Source organism: Mesoplodon densirostris, chromosome 19, assembly GCF_025265405.1.
Source record: "Mesoplodon densirostris isolate mMesDen1 chromosome 19, mMesDen1 primary haplotype, whole genome shotgun sequence".
Classification (NCBI taxonomy): Eukaryota; Metazoa; Chordata; class Mammalia; order Artiodactyla; family Ziphiidae; genus Mesoplodon; species Mesoplodon densirostris.
In genome coordinates, this window is record NC_082679.1 from 65,022,885 (window position 1) to 65,037,679 (window position 14,795).

At 62.2% G+C, this 14,795-nt stretch overlaps 1 protein-coding gene across 2 annotated transcripts in view; it reads left to right on the forward strand.

Moving 5' to 3' along the window:
* Window positions 1-309: 309 nt before the first annotated feature.
* Window positions 310-14,795, forward strand: part of ZNF469 (zinc finger protein 469) — a 49,391-nt gene continuing 34,905 nt past the window's right edge. Inside the window, exon 1 of one of the 2 annotated variants that reach the window (XM_060083907.1) lies at window positions 310-394. The gene's annotated coding sequence lies outside the window, so the exon portion shown is untranslated. The remainder of the gene's footprint in view (window positions 395-14,795) is intronic. The other variant, XM_060083908.1, reaches the window with a different exon arrangement.

A 14,795-nucleotide genomic window follows, 5' to 3' on the forward strand; every position in this document is an offset into this window, starting at 1 on the left:
ACCTAGAAGAGCGGTGCTTAAAAATAGCGCGGGGGGGTGGTGGTGCGGGGGGGGAGCAAAGTTTGTAACTGAAGCCGCCCCGCCGGTGCCTGGGGGCAGACCCCGCGGCCCGCCGGAGCACCCAGCCGGCTGCCGGGAGCTTGTTTGGAGAGGACTTGGCCCGCGCGGCCCGACCTGGGAAGCGGGTGGAGGTTGCTTTCCTCCTTTCCCCACCCCGCCCCGGAGGGGCAGAGCGCTGCGCGGCCCGGGCGGGCCTGCGGTCAGGGATGAGGACTGCGCCTCCGCGCCGCAGAGCGCTGCGCGCGGGCCGGGCGCCGGCAGCCGCCGCTGCCGTTCTGGGAGCTCGTTCGCATCCGCCAGCGCGGCGAGCGGCGCGGGGCCCTCGGAGCGGGAGGTGAGTGTGGACGCGCCGCGCCCCGCGCCGCCCGCGGCTCCCGGGCAGCGGCACTAGCTCGGGCGGCCGTGGAGGGACTCGGGGCTTGGCCCCCGGGGTCACCTGGCTGCCCGCTCCCCGCCGCGTCCCCGCGCCCTCGGTGGCGCGCCCCAGCGGGGCCAGACGGACCCTCCCGGCCCTCGCTGCTCCGCGGCTCGGCTGCCCCGACCTCGCTCCCGGCCCGGGACGTGCAGCGCCGCAGACGCCAGGGCGCGCCGGGGGCTCGGCGGGGGCCGCGGCCGTGCCGCCTGGCCTCAGCCCTATCCGGCGCCCTTGACAGAGCTTGGGCCAGCTCCGCGGGACACTTTGCAAAGTGCAGCCCAAGTGGCCGCCGAGCGGTGGGTTCCGGGGAGCTGGGAGCCGCCGGGCCGGACTGAGGGGAGCGGGGGCCGGGCGGGGGGGGGGCGCGAGCGGCCGTGGGCCGGCCATTCATTTCGGATCGCAGCAGTTGGTCCCCGAGCCGGGCCGCTGCCTCCTCTAGGTCGCTCCTGGGCGTGCTGGCCCCGTGGCACTCGGACACTGCGGCGGAGGCAGCGCGCGGAGCGGGGTGGGGTCTTTCCGACCGGGGGGACTCCGCGCCGCTGTGCTCCTGCGGGGGGAGGCCACGCGGCGCCCCAACCCGGCCCGCGCCCCTGGCTGGCTTGGCGCGCCGAGGGAACCGGGCCAGAGGGACCCGTGGGGACGCGGCGCCGCACGGCGGCGGCCGGAAGGGAAGGCCAGCCGGGCTCGCGGGGACTTCCCGCGGCCACCAGACCCTGCCCCTGCACCGTCCGCCGGGGGGTGGGGGTGAGGGCAACGGGGTCGGAGGGACAGGCCTCTGGGTGCAGCGGTGGCGGTGGGGGGCTCCTGCGCCGTGGCAGCTGCTGAGGCCTTTAACCCTTTCCGGACTGGCGCTTGAGCGGACACTATTTGCTGTGTAGGGACTGTGCCACGTGTTACTGCGTTAATCCTCACATCATGAGCTAGGTAGTGCCCCATATTCTAGATGAAGAAACTGAGGGCCAGAGAGGTTAGGTAACTGGGCCAGCGCAGCACAGCTAGTGAGCAGCAGTGGCTGATAGCCCCTCTCCATTCCATCAGATAGACTCCACGTCTGCCTCTTGATTGAGCAAATGTGCATTGAGCCGTCTCAGTGCCCCACTATTTCCCAGGCATCCCCTGACCCAGCAAAGACCACTGCCTTCCTGGTAACAGGCCAGGTAACAGGCAAAATACCGGGGACAGTATCAGACAGGGAGCGTGGGGGTGGGGGGGCGGAGGGGGGTGGAGTTACAGTTTAAGGAAGGACAGCCGGGGCCACCTCTGAGAAAGTGGCCTGGGAGGACATATGCCCTTGTGCCCGGCCTGGCAGGTCCGGAACCACGGGGCAGAGCCTGCCAGGAGCCTCCCCGTGAGGAGGAAGAGGGGGAATCCTGTTTGAAGAAAATAGGAAGGCCAGGCCATCTCAAGGGGGACCGTGCCCCCTACAGCGTCTCAGCCTGGTGAAGGGTGTGTGGCCCCGCACCCGAACCCCTGGCTGGCTGCCACCCCGGGCAGTGTGGAAGCAGCAAGTCCCAGGATTTCAGGGTCAGAGGGAACTTAGAGGTCATGAACTTCAACCCCCTCATCCGGTCTCCACCAGACCCTGCCTCTGGGTTACCGACTCTGCTTGAATACCCCCGGCGACGGGGAACTCACTCCTGTCACAGCAGCCAGGTCCCACCCCTGAAATCCGCCGAAGGGTTCCAAGAAAGCTCTGCTGCAAGTAGAGCAGAAAGCCTCCTACCTGTGGTTTCTGTCAACTCCAGTTCTGTCATCCGGGGGCAGCACACTTGGGTTAACTCTCACACACGGTTGCCTCTGCAGAATGTTAATAGAGAGATTATGTCTCCTTTTAGCCTCCTCTTTTCAGGGCCTGCGCCTTTTCCAACTTAACTTCCAGGCCAGGCACCTTCCCGCTTCCCTCCCTGGGAGAAGGTCAGCGGGTCTCCACCTGGCTTCACATTTGTGAGCACCAGGGTGGCCGGGAAGCAGAGACCTGCCCTCACCTCCTTTCTTCTGGAACCTTGCAACCATTGATGGTGCCAAAGACACACGTGCTCCTGGACATTGGCTCGCACTTCTGCTTCCTCCAGAGCCCTGAGACTTCCGCGCCAAGCCCCCCACCCCATCCCTGTTGGTTTTGACTAAGAATTCAGTTACCCTCTGCTTCCTCATCCAAAAGGAGGGGCCGAGAGTGAGGGGGAAGGCAGTGCAGACCAAGAGCACAGGCTCCAGAAACAGCTGTCCACGGGCTGTGTGGGCAAGTCACCAGGACCGTGAGGGACTTCGCAGGGCGTCATGGGACAGGCTGAGGGACAGAGCGCCGGGGCACAGGCAGGCGTGTCGAGTGGGCAGATGCTGCGTGGTTCCTGCCCTCGGGGTCACGGAGACTCCCAGCGGTCTGTGGGAGGGGAGTGGAAGATGCAAAGTACTTGAAAGGGTGCGAGGTGCCAGCTGCAAGTCCAGGACAGAGGAGTTTGTAGGGAACCGTCGTGCAGCCAAGGCAGGATGCAGCCTGGGTCCTGGTGGGCCCGCCTCCCCAGCCCACCCCCGCTGGCCTGCCCACCTTGGCTTTGGTTCACTGTAGATACGTGGTGGGGAAGAGGGCTGGGAAAGTGCATGACCAGCCCACTCTCCTGCCCGCTGCAGACAGAGCTGGAGCCCAGCATTCAAAGACAGCCACAGTCCAGCCCGTCCTCTCCCGGACAGCCCTCCTGGTCCATTCAGCATCCAGGATGCTGGCTCCTGCTTCCCACCTCGCGGCCTGGACACCTGGCGTCCTGTCCCCCATCTCCACCGTCCCACCTTCCCCATCAGGACAGCCCTTCCTCTGTTCCGCCCGCACTCCTTCTGGCACCCCACCTGTCATCACCTGTGGGCCTGCCCATCCCCCGCTAGACTGTCCCCCATGAACAGGAAGATGATGCCGTCCGTGCTCAGAGCTCTGGCCCCGCCAAGCCGTGCAGTGCACTCAGCACCCCCTGGCTGGGGGACTTTCGGATTCTATTGCCAGCCTCGTTCTCTGATGGAATTGGGGGCTGAACTGAGCCTAGTGGAGGGAGGAGGGTGGGGGCGGGGTGAGCTCTGTGAGACATCCTTGCAATTGCCTGGGGCTAGTTTATCCTCACCTTTCACCTGGTGGCCATAGCCGGGGTGGCAGACGCTGTCCTCAGGGACTGATTGCACTCTCGTACTTCCCTCAGCCCCGCCATTTCCCTGGGTGGAAAGAAAGTAAGCCTGTACGGTGGGGCAGGTTGCTCAGTGCACAAGGGCGCCGAGCCCATACTCTGCTCAGCAGGCCTCCCTCCGCACACCCAGTCTGCGTCCACCCTGGGGGTGCCTTGTCCTACACGCCCAAAGATCCTGGAAGCATGAGTGGCGGCCCCACTACAGACGTGTATGCCCTGCATGGACCGCTTTCTTTGCTCGTGAGGACTGCGCACGCGGTGCCGTCACGTGTGCACCCTGGAGGCTGCCCTCCAGCCGGACTGAGGCCTCTGTCATTTCTGACTTGGGGTTCCCTCCTTCTTCCTCGGGTGCTATCAAGCGCTTCGGCCCCTCAGCCTTCTTATGGGTCCACGTCACTCCTGCAGGTGCCCCCTTGGACTGGCTCTGCCAGGCCAGCTTGGGGAAGGGTAGGAGGCAGGCTGGCAGGCGGGGGCCGGGCCTGGCCGTGGCCTGCACTGTGAGCCAGCCTGCGGTCGCCCGTCCTGGCTCCCAGCGACCAGAAAGTGAGATCGGTGACTGCAGTGGCAGGACTTCGGGGGCCATGACCCCGGCGTCAAACTATAGGTTTCCTGCTCATTACTCGCCCCAGTTCTTGTCGGGATTGAAGTGGCCTCTTAGAATTACAACCTTGTCTAAATAAAGCTGGCGTTTTGAAGGACAGTTCCAAATATAGGCTCCCTTTACGAGCGTTGGGAGAGCCTGAGGATGGAGGGAGGCTCCCTCCAGAACGCGGGGCTAGTCTGGGGGACCCTCGGGGCTTACCTGCCACATCCCGACACCGTCGTCCCAGGCCCCCTCCCCGCCCCGTCTTCCCCATCACCCAGAGCTAGAAGCAAGAGGGGCCCACGGCCTGCCGCCCAGGGGCTGGCAGCACAGCTGTCCTTGCCTCCCCCAGGGGGGTCCTCACGCCCACAGCTCTCACCCTCCCACATAGGGGTGGGGGTCACTCGAGTGATAAATGGGTTTGGGGGGAACTCAGAGCCCTGGGTCAAGGCCCGCGCAGCCTCCCCAGAGGCCATAGCTAGGCAGTGGCCCCCTGGGAGGCCCAGTTTGCATCACAGAGAGGGCCAAGGCGGGGGTGGCCTTCAGGGTGCGTCCTTACGCAGCTGCCTGTCCTGGGCTCGGCCACCCACCTGTAGCCAGAGTCAGCAGCCAGTGGAGGTGGGGGGACCATACAGGTGAGAGCAGGTGGACGGGACAGGGACCCGGGACCAGAGCAGCCTCCGCCGCCGTCTCCAGCCCCCTGGCGGGTGGGCAGGCAGGAGCCAGCGGCCGGCTGTCTGCTAACAGCCTCCGTCCTGACTGTGGGCTGCTCGCAGGCGGGCGTCCCAGCCAGCAGCTAAACAGAATCCACATTCATGAGCGGCCCTTGAGTCTTTCCGAAGGCCCGGCCCGCCGCCCTGCAGAATGTGACCATTGCATTTTCTGAATTCCTCCGGGGTGGCCGGGCCAAGGTGGCCGTGTGTAAACGGGGACTGCTTCTCCGGGCCCTGCATGTGGCCGGCCGGGCGCTGCCCTCTGGGGCGCTGCAGAACAGGGTCTCGCTGGGTTCCTGGCTAGGGGCGGGGCTGGGGGGTGGTCAGTGGGGAATTGCCATGGCCGTGGCTGGACGGGGCGAGGGAGCCAGGACCAGGTCCTGGTACTGGAGGAGGTGGCCCCACTGTCGGAGGCTGTGGTGCCGCGGGCTGGTGGGCACCTCGTGCCCTACATCAGCCCTACTCAGCAGGAACCTTGTTTTTAAAAATATATATATAGTTCATGTATCATAAAATTCACCCTTTTAAAGGGTACACGCCGCCAGTGGTTCTTAGTGTGTTCACACGGTTGGGCAACCATCCCCACCGTCTTGTTCTAGAACATTCTCATCACCCCAAAAAGAAACCTGGTGCCCACTGGCAGTCACTCCTGCCCCTCCCCCAGCCCTGGCAACCGCTAAGCTACTTTCTTTCTCTATGGATTTGCCCATTCTGGACGTTTCACATGAACGAAACCACACAGTGTTTTTCTTTCCACGACTCTCTTCACTTGGCGTGGCATTCGCCGGGTTCATCTGCATCGCAGCCGGGATTGAAACTTCGTTCCTTTTTAAGGCTGAGTAATATTCCAGCGTGTGGGCGACCACACTGTGTGTATCCATCATCCGCCATGGACACTTGGGCACTTTCACCCTTGAGCTGCGTGGATGACTCTGCTGTGAACATGCGTGTACAGGCGTTTGTGTGGACGTGTTTTCGGTTCTCGTGGGTAGACATCCGTGCAGTCACGTGGTCACTCTAACCTGTCTAGGAGCCGCCAGACCGTTCCACACTCCAGCTGCACCATTTCCCGTTCTCGCCGGTGGGTAAGGGGATGGGGACCTTACCCTCTTTCTGTGGACAAGGAAACGGGGGCAGGGAGGCAGAGGCGCTGGCCTGGGGTCACTTGCCAGGAAGAGGGGCCCGGATTCAACCTCTGCCTGGACGCAAAGGGGAGACGGAGGCAAAGAGCGGCTGTCATGACCCCGAGGCCATGTCTTTAAGGACAGTCCTGCAGTCTTGCAGGAGGCTCTGTCCTCTGGCCCCTGCCCCTCCCAGAGGCACCTCCTCTGAATGAAAGGGAGGCCAGGTCCCCTTGAGGCCAGACCCCGCTGCTCTGCTAGAAATGTATGGTTGCTCGCCCTGCCCCCAGCCTTCCCGAGGGGTTTCTTCCCAGGGTGACTGTGCCCTCCGAGAGGGACCAAGCACATCACTCAGGGACACTGGCTCTGAACTGACACTATTCCCAGGAGATACCAACATCACTTGCTGAGGTCAGGTGACCTCTGGGGTGTTAGCTCAGGTCCATCCCAAAGCAGGCCCTGTAACCTGTTCCGTGATGATTTTCCATGGTTCCAGAGCACACGATCAGAAAAGACAAGCCCAACAGCTAGCAGAGTCCACGGTTCTCACCCCAGAGAGGTTACGACACTTGCCCAAAGCCCACCCAGCAGAGAGCAGTCAGAGGGTTCGGGGGCTGGGGCCAGGTGTGCCCTCCAGCCCCGTCCAGGGGCGTGCCCTTCCCCGGGCACTCCCACGCTGGCTCTCGCCAGGCACGGCACGCTTGGGCACAGCACAGGGAGCCGAGGCGCTGGGGCTCAGTACCCCGACCCCGCAGGCTGGCTTTTCCTTAGCTGTGACACGCGGAGACTGGGAGGGGGTGGGGTCCTCCCCGGGGGCCACAGCGCGACACCGCTGCGTGCTGGGCTTCTTCTGTGCTTCGTGCCTGCGTCCAGCAGTCAGTCATCTGCGCGGGACTGCCCGGGCCGGGCTGTGCTCCAGGCCTGGGCCGCTGTGACCGGGCCACCCCCTCAGTCCTCCTGGGGGCAGCGGCTCCAGGAGAGGTGCGAAGGGGGCGTCTGGGCGGGACCAGGGGAGGCCGGGAGGCAGCACGGCCCGGCCAGCCCCCGCCTTGGGGAAGAAAGGGCGAGGTGAAGCGGCCGCCTCCCTCACACAGCTCCGAGTCAGAGCGGGGATGCGCACCCGCCCTGGTGCTTACCGCAGCCTTCTTTGTCCCAGGGGCCCAGGGGCCCACGTGAGAGTAGCCGCGGGGAGGGTGACGCCCTCATGGGGCCCTGGCCAGGGCTGCAGGGGGCAGGGCCCCCCTTCAGCAGTCACACCCCCACTCCGTTGTCGGACTGGTCTGCACCACGACAGGAGGGTGGGCACTTGGCAGGTGCCGGAGCGGCGGCCAGTGCCGGGTGTCCGTCCCCCAGGAAGCGGGACCGCTGGTGCCGTTTTACAGGTGTAGGAGCTGAGGCACAGAGGGTAGGGCCGGGCCCCAGCATAAGGACCCCGAGGACCTGGGCCCGGCCAAGGGGCAGGTCAGGCCGCCAGTGCATCCGGCCCACCTCCTGGCCTGTAGAACCCATGAGAGGCCGGAGCTTCGCTGCCCGCGCCCCTGCCCTGCGGGGCCGCCTTCAGATCAAGGGAGCCCGAGACCGGGGCCTGCCCTGGTCGCAGCTTGTGGCCGTGTGCAGCCGTCGGAGCAAGGGTGTGCGTGTGTGTGGGGCCGTGTCTGTGAGCCTGTGCCTGTGTGTATTGTGGGGTGTGCATGTGTTGAGTGAGTGTGCACACGAGTGTGTCACGCGTGTGGGTACATGTGAGTGCGCTTGTGTGTGGGTATGCACATGTGTGTGCCTGTGTGCACATATGTGAGTGTTGTGTGCATGTATGACATTGTGTCATGAGTATTGCATGTACACATATAATACGATATAACCAAAGTACACAAGTAAGTTTAAATGTTCTAGAAACTACATTTAAAAACAAAAAAAGAAACGGGTGAAATTAGCTATATTTAAAACAATAGGTCCAAAAGGCCATCACTCCAACATGGGATCAATACAAAATCAGTGAGGCAGTTTAGGTTCTTGAGGTCCAGCATGTGGTCGTGGCCGCCGTGCAATGCTGGTCTCCAGGTGCCCTTCAGCTGTGGAATCCCTGACGCGGACCCCTAGCACAGGGCCCCTCCCCCATCCAAGCCCTCCTCACCTGCTTCCTCCAGGAAGTCTCTCCAGACTGCACTTCCTTCTCTGGGCCTCAGTCTCTCAAGGTGGGGTTTGTGACCCTGGAGCAGACTCCCGTCTCACCCAGGTCTGCTGAATCAGAACTGCTAGAGGAGGGCCTGCGGTCTGCATCTTTATAAGCTCCCCTGGTGACTTTAAGTCTTTACCCACATTGAAGTTCAAGACCCTCTTAAGCCCTTATCTTTTTGTCCCTAGATGCCACGTTCTAGGTACACTGGACAGCAGCTGTGCCCACACACACCACTTCCTTGCTCACCACCATAGCATTACACATGCTATTTTCCTCTCTTTGGGATGTATGGAAAACTTCTATTCATCCTTCAAAACCCACCTCTAACATTGCCCTGCCTTTCCTCTGAGAAGGCTTCCCTTCCAAGGGAGCATGAGTCCCCTCCCCTCCGTTGCTCCTTCTTAATTCTGCCCTGCGCACAATGGTTCCATGTCTCAAGTCCCTGGTGTGCTGGGACCCGGTGCCAGCTCCTCTCTGAGCTCCCGGAGTCTGGCCAGGCCCCAGCATGGAGCGGCCTCTGAGCATGGATGTGGAATGAATCCGGGCATGCGTGGGTGGGTCGGTCTCTGCAATCTCAGTAAACATCTGGCCACAGGGCCTGGCAGGAAGCTGACCTCGAGGGTACCACTCGGCTGGCAGCCGCCTATAAATACATTCTAAACTCGGACCAGCCCACATGCATTCCTGCTCCCGGAGTGCCCTCCCGGCGGAAGAAAGGCAGCCGGCGGCCCTCCAGGCCTGGCCGGGGTGGTCTCTCCTGGCGAGCGGGAGCGTGCCCACTCCAGGGTCAGCTCAGGGCCCCCGAATACGATTGTTACCTGAACAAGCTCACCGGCAGGCCAGTGCCCAGGCTGCGTCTAGCTCTGAGGAAGGCTCCCCGTGCCGGCAGCGTGCTTTTCTTGGATGTCCAGGCTGTGTTTATGCCGGGCTGGTGCCGGGGGAATAATTAAAGCCTCAGAGGCTCCGGAAGGGCCTGTCGTAGGTGCTGAATCTGTGTGTGCAGGCCCGAAGCCTCCTGTGCGGTGTTGCCCGGGGCCTGTTGAACAAGAGCTTGAGGCTGGTGTTCAGGGGGCTGTGAGCTGAGCCCCGCGGGACCCAGGGGACCCCGTCGTGTCGGGGAGGACAAGGGTCGCGGGAAGGGTCAGCGAGGCTGGGGTCCTCAGTGTGTCCCCTCCTGGGCCTTCAGTCTCCCCACTCGCCCCGCAGCACAGCTGTGCCTCCTGGCACAGGGGTGCAGACCTGTATGGCCGGCAATGGGTCTGCAGGGGCTTTGGCAGCCAAGGGCCAGGCCTGGTGTGCGGCGGCGGACATTGTTCCCCCAGAAAGTGGAGTGGACGCCATCTGGCAACCAGGCGTCTCGGGCATGTGCCTTCAGGAGAGGTTGTCAGGCCCCGAAGTGTAGAGCAGCGATGGGACCTCAAGAAAGCAGTGCCATCAAGGGAAATGGGGTGCAAGCCACAGAGACCGCTTCTGATTTTCTGGTGGCTGCACGAGGAAAAGAAGCAGGTGGCGTGAACTTTCATGATGTGTTTTATCTAGCGAGCATCTCAGTGTGTCGTCTGTAAAAGTGACCGGAGAGCCATTTCACATTCTTCTGGGCTCGTCTTCGAAGGCCGGGTTTGGGGGGCGAGGGGGAGCGTTACCGCGTGCGCTCAGGGCAGCCTGGGGGCAGGGGGCGGGGGCCGCGCTCCCATCCCAGCTCCCCAGGGGCGCTCCCTCGGGTCAGGCCTGGCATATCCTGGGGCCCGGCTGTGCCTGGTGGGTTCGTGGCCCCGGAGGCCCGGGGACGTGCAGGTTCCAGTGGGTGAGTGAAGGAGACTCGTGGTGTCCGCGGGGACTCAGGGCTCGGGAACTCCCAGCGTCGTGGTTTCCATGGGGTCTCCGTCCTCATGGTCCCCACAGACAGCCGTGTCCACCCCGGGCACCCAAACCTCTCGGCCTGCCTTGCACCTGCTCCCGCCCAGCCCCTCCCTGCTCCCCTGGGTGCCGCCTCGGCCCGGGCAGCCTCCAGCTGGCTCAGGCGGCCCCCACAGAACTGGATCAGCCCTGGGACGCCCCCTACCTGGGACAGACTCTGCAGGCAGGTCCTCAGGAAGTTTCGGAAGGGAGGAAGTTTCTCTGTGACCACAGCCAGCCAGTTAGGAAGCTCTGGAGGTGGGTGGGTAGACACATAGACGACACACAGGTACACAGGTTACTGTACATGATATATTGTTACGTGTGTAACACTGTATATTATATAGTGTTGTATACAGTGTATCACACTAAATATTTAATTGTGTGTAAGTATGTATGTAATGTTATTTGGGTTATTGGGATCCTGTGCCATTCCATGTACCACGTGCCAGGCACCGTGCTGGGATTTTGCCCAGATGATTGGTGTTCCTCTCACTGTACCCCTCCGGGCAGGTAATATTAAGACACTATAATTCCCATTTGAGGCTCCGAGGCTACAGGGACTCGTCCAAGGTCACACACCCAGCAAGGGGTAGGGGTTGGAACCCCAATGTCGCTTCCAGGAGGCCGTCTGTCCATCCCACCATATGGCCCCCACCACCAAGAGCACCGACTGCCTTGAGACTGTCCCTCCTCTCCGGACACCTGTCCCCGAAGGCCACGGCCCTGGGCTGTCCCAGGTGGACTCTGCCACCTCAGCCCACGCTGGTCATCTCGCTGCCGGCCAAAGCCCCTCCACCCAGGCCCCCGCACAGGCGGAGTCACCTGCAGGGACGTCTGCTGTCCGTTCGCTCATTTTCCGTTCCCATCTTACACCCCACTCTGGGTCCTTTCTCCTTGTCACCCCACTTTTAGCTTGACCGCATTCTTATGCATTGATTCTCTTGAGTACAAGTGTCAGAACAATTCCTGATTGGCACGTGGGGTTGAGAGGGCCCTGGGGTGGTCAGGTTCCCGGGCGATGCCTGTGAGTTGGCCTCTCAGCCGCTTGGCTCCGCCTTTGCTGCACTGGCCTCACAGGAGACCCTCCTGAGCGGGGCAGAGAGACCCCATGGCTCAGGCCTCTGTCCCACCCGCCAGCCCAGCAAAAGGTCCCGGGAAGCCTCTGCTTGCTGGGTTCGTGCTCACCACTCCCGGGTCTCCATGGCCTGAGGATGCCCTGGGGCAGGTCTGTGTTGTGCGGCCCTCCCAGTCTCAGGGCCTGGGCCTTTCCCTACCCCCATCCTCCGTCCCTCATCACAGGGTCTGCCCGCCCCTCTCCCAGCTGTTGGGGAAGGGAGGGTGAGGACAGGGGGAGGTGGGCAGATTTCAGGGTTCTCAGGAGGCGGGGGGAGGGCAAGGCTGTGCGTCTTCCTAAGTCAGTAAATATGAGTCCGAATATTTATGTATATAGGTATCCTGTATGTATGTGTGAGACAGATAGATGACGGATGTATGGATAGATAGATAGATAGATTCTCTCTGTGAGATTTCTTTTAGACGTGAACCAAGGTTTCAGTGGCTACAAAAGTTGGAAACCCCCAGGCTAAGACGACCTCAGACCCCTTGTTCCAGACGTCCTGGCATCTGGGAGTGACAGTCGAGAGAGGAACCTGGCCCTCATCCCCAAGCCTCCCGTTTGGGGCACAGGCCCCTGGGTGTTAGGGCTCCTGGACCCTGGGGCACAGGTCAGAGGCATCTCTGTCCCGGCCGGGTTGGCACATGGCAGACGGCGCCGCTTCCATCAGCACACTGGACAAAGCTGAGTCAGAGAAAACAAAACAAAGGCCTCAGAAAGAGCTTTCTATCAGCAAATAGAGACAGTGCTGGAGGAAGTGAGTGTCCCCTCCCTCGGATGAGGCTTTGATCCCTGCCCCTCCCGCTGCGGAGTCCGAGGGGCTCCTACAGTGACTGTGGGGGGGAGCGAGAGGGGCACGGGGCCCTCCCCTCACTTCTCACCGAGGTCCCCCTGCTCAGGACACATTTGGGTGCAAAGATGCGCTCACTCGGGAGGAGGATGGGCTGGCCGGCCCCCCGAGGAAGGGAGACAGGAGTTGTGCACATGAACTTAGATATGCATCCTCGGCAGCAGCCCAGAGCGTCGGGGACAGGGGTTGTGAGCAGACGGTCAGGTGGGATCCAAGTCGCTTTCCCACAGGCAAACAGTCATTTTCATGGGTCCTGGGACAAAGCTGATGGTGATAAAGTTACAACAGCCGTCGCTGGTCTGCACTTACTGTGCTGAGAGCTTGAGTTGCACCATCCTGTTTAATCCACTCAACACCCCACCTAGAGAAGAAAGCTAAAGCTGAGAGATTTTGAGGACTACAGCTACCCACTGCTGTGTAACAAGCAGCCCCAGCCTAGGGGATTCACACAACTGCAGTTTATCACTTTTCATCATTCTGCAGGTTGGCAGCAGTGCTTCTGCTGGTCCTGCTCCGGCCCCTCAGGGGGCAGCACGGGGTTGGCGGAAGGCCGGCTGGTCCCAGCTGGCTGTGCTTCTGTGGCTGATGGTTGGTGGTTTGGGCAGACGCCAGCTCAGAACACCCCAGCCAGGCAGCCCTGTCTCATGGGTGTTCCTTCCCCAGGGCCACCTAAGTGGGAGGGCTGGACCGTGCCCACAGGCCAGCAGGAGCACTGGGACCCCAGGGGCAGGGCACCCAGGAGGCAGGAGCCACATTCCAGTCCCCACCCCTGCTAGGCTCTGCATGACACAAGCATAGTGTGGCCCCACCTCTCTGGACCTCGATTCCTCAGGGGGGAGCTGGGGATTACGTCATTGTGCCTGCTCACAGATCAGCCTGAGAATCAGCCCAGGCCATGGAGGTGGCAGCTTGGGGTGAATGGAGGGTCCAGGTGAGCTGCTCCTGTCAGCACCTGCCGTCGTGGCCATCGCTGGGGAGCCCGGAGCCATTGGCCCTCATGGTGGGAGGGGACAGGGGCACCAGTGGATGAGCCTGACCTCCAGGGTCAGCACACCCGAGCCTGGGTGCTGCCCCAGCCTGCGGCAGCCTTTGAACCTCAGCATCCTCATGACCCCAGCTTCCGCCGGGGTCTGGCAGCTCGAAAATTGGCTCCATTCTCCAGATGGGGAAACTGAGGCCCCACCTGCTGGCAGAGGGGCCCACACTTAGGCCTTTGAGAGTGACTTCTGCTCTCCTAGGAGCACTCTACCCAGGCTGGCCGGGAAGGAGCACAGTCCCGCAGTCACTGTGGTTCCTGGAAGCACTTTGCCTATGCCTGCCCTCTGGAACCTCCGCACCCAGCGGCCTCCTCGGGGCCTGGGACCCAGCCTCTCCAATCAGTCCCTCCTCTCAGCTGTGAAAACAAAGCAGCGGCAACAGGAGGGCTGGCTCAGCTGCGGGTCAGCTAGGGGCCACAGTGCAGGGACCCCAGTCAGAGGCTGAGGGTGAGCTGGTTTCGCACCCTGGCTCCGTCTGTGCCTCTTGGCATCTTGATAACAGGCAGAGGTGCCCTGCTCTCCAGGTGGCACGGGAGGGTCTTCAAGGACCCCCAGCACAGCGGGTTACTGCGGCCGGGGTCTGCACCAGCCCAGGGAAGGTGCCTAGGGATGGAGCAGGGAAGGGAAGGGGCCCGGAGCCAGCAAGGTAGTGTCTCCCTCTGGGAGATGCAGGAGCGTCTCCCTGAGGAGAGGGACGGACCGTGTCCTGGATCTGGTCTGGCTCCCCCACCCCCAGCCCCTTGCCGGCTCTTTGGCCCACGAGGCCCTGGGACCCTCCATAGGCTCAGGGAGAAAAAGGACCCAGTCCCCAGATGGCTGCGTAAGGTCCCTCCCCCCATGGGATCACAGAGCTGACCAGGCGTGAGCACTGGGGAGAAGGAGGGCGTGTCCCCTTCCTAGCCTTGGAACAGAGCTGACGGTGTCAGAGATGGTGTCTGTGCTGCGGGCACCCATGCCATCCAGTGCCAATCATGTCAGGTCCTCTCTCGGGGGAGGGGGTTCACCTGGTCGGGGAGGGGGGCAGTTGCTTACTCCAAAGCATCGCAGCACCGGCAGCCCTACTTTGAGCTGGGAGGTAAATTACAGCACTCAGAGCCCCAAGACTAGAATTCCAGGCTTGGTGATAGATGGATTGTGGGTGGATGGTGATGGGTGCATGGGTTGATGGATGGTGGATGGGTGGATGGTGGATGGATGGTGGACGGATGGATGGTGAGTGGATGGATGATGGATGGATGGGTGGATGATGCATGGATGCATGGATGATGGGTGGGTGGATGGGTGGATGATGGATGGGTAGATGGTGGGTGGGTGGATGGATGGTGGATGGATGGGTGAATGGTGTGTGGATGATGGGTGGATGGATGGGTGATGGATGGATGGTGGGTAGATGGATGACTGCATTTGCCAAGCATTGTGCCGAGCAGCAGACACAAGAGTGAACCCTTCAGACTAGGTCCTGTCCTCCCGGAGCTTCCCATCCAACTCAGGAGGCTGAGTAACCCAGGTGGACAGGTGGATGGAGGACTCCGGGGACCAGGAGTAGACGCTGCCCCACGGCAGGAGGATAAACTCTCCGGAGCACAGTGTGCTGGGATGAGAATGCCGTGTGGACATGTAGTGTTCGAAGGTTCCCATGGAGACAGACATTTGGCATCCC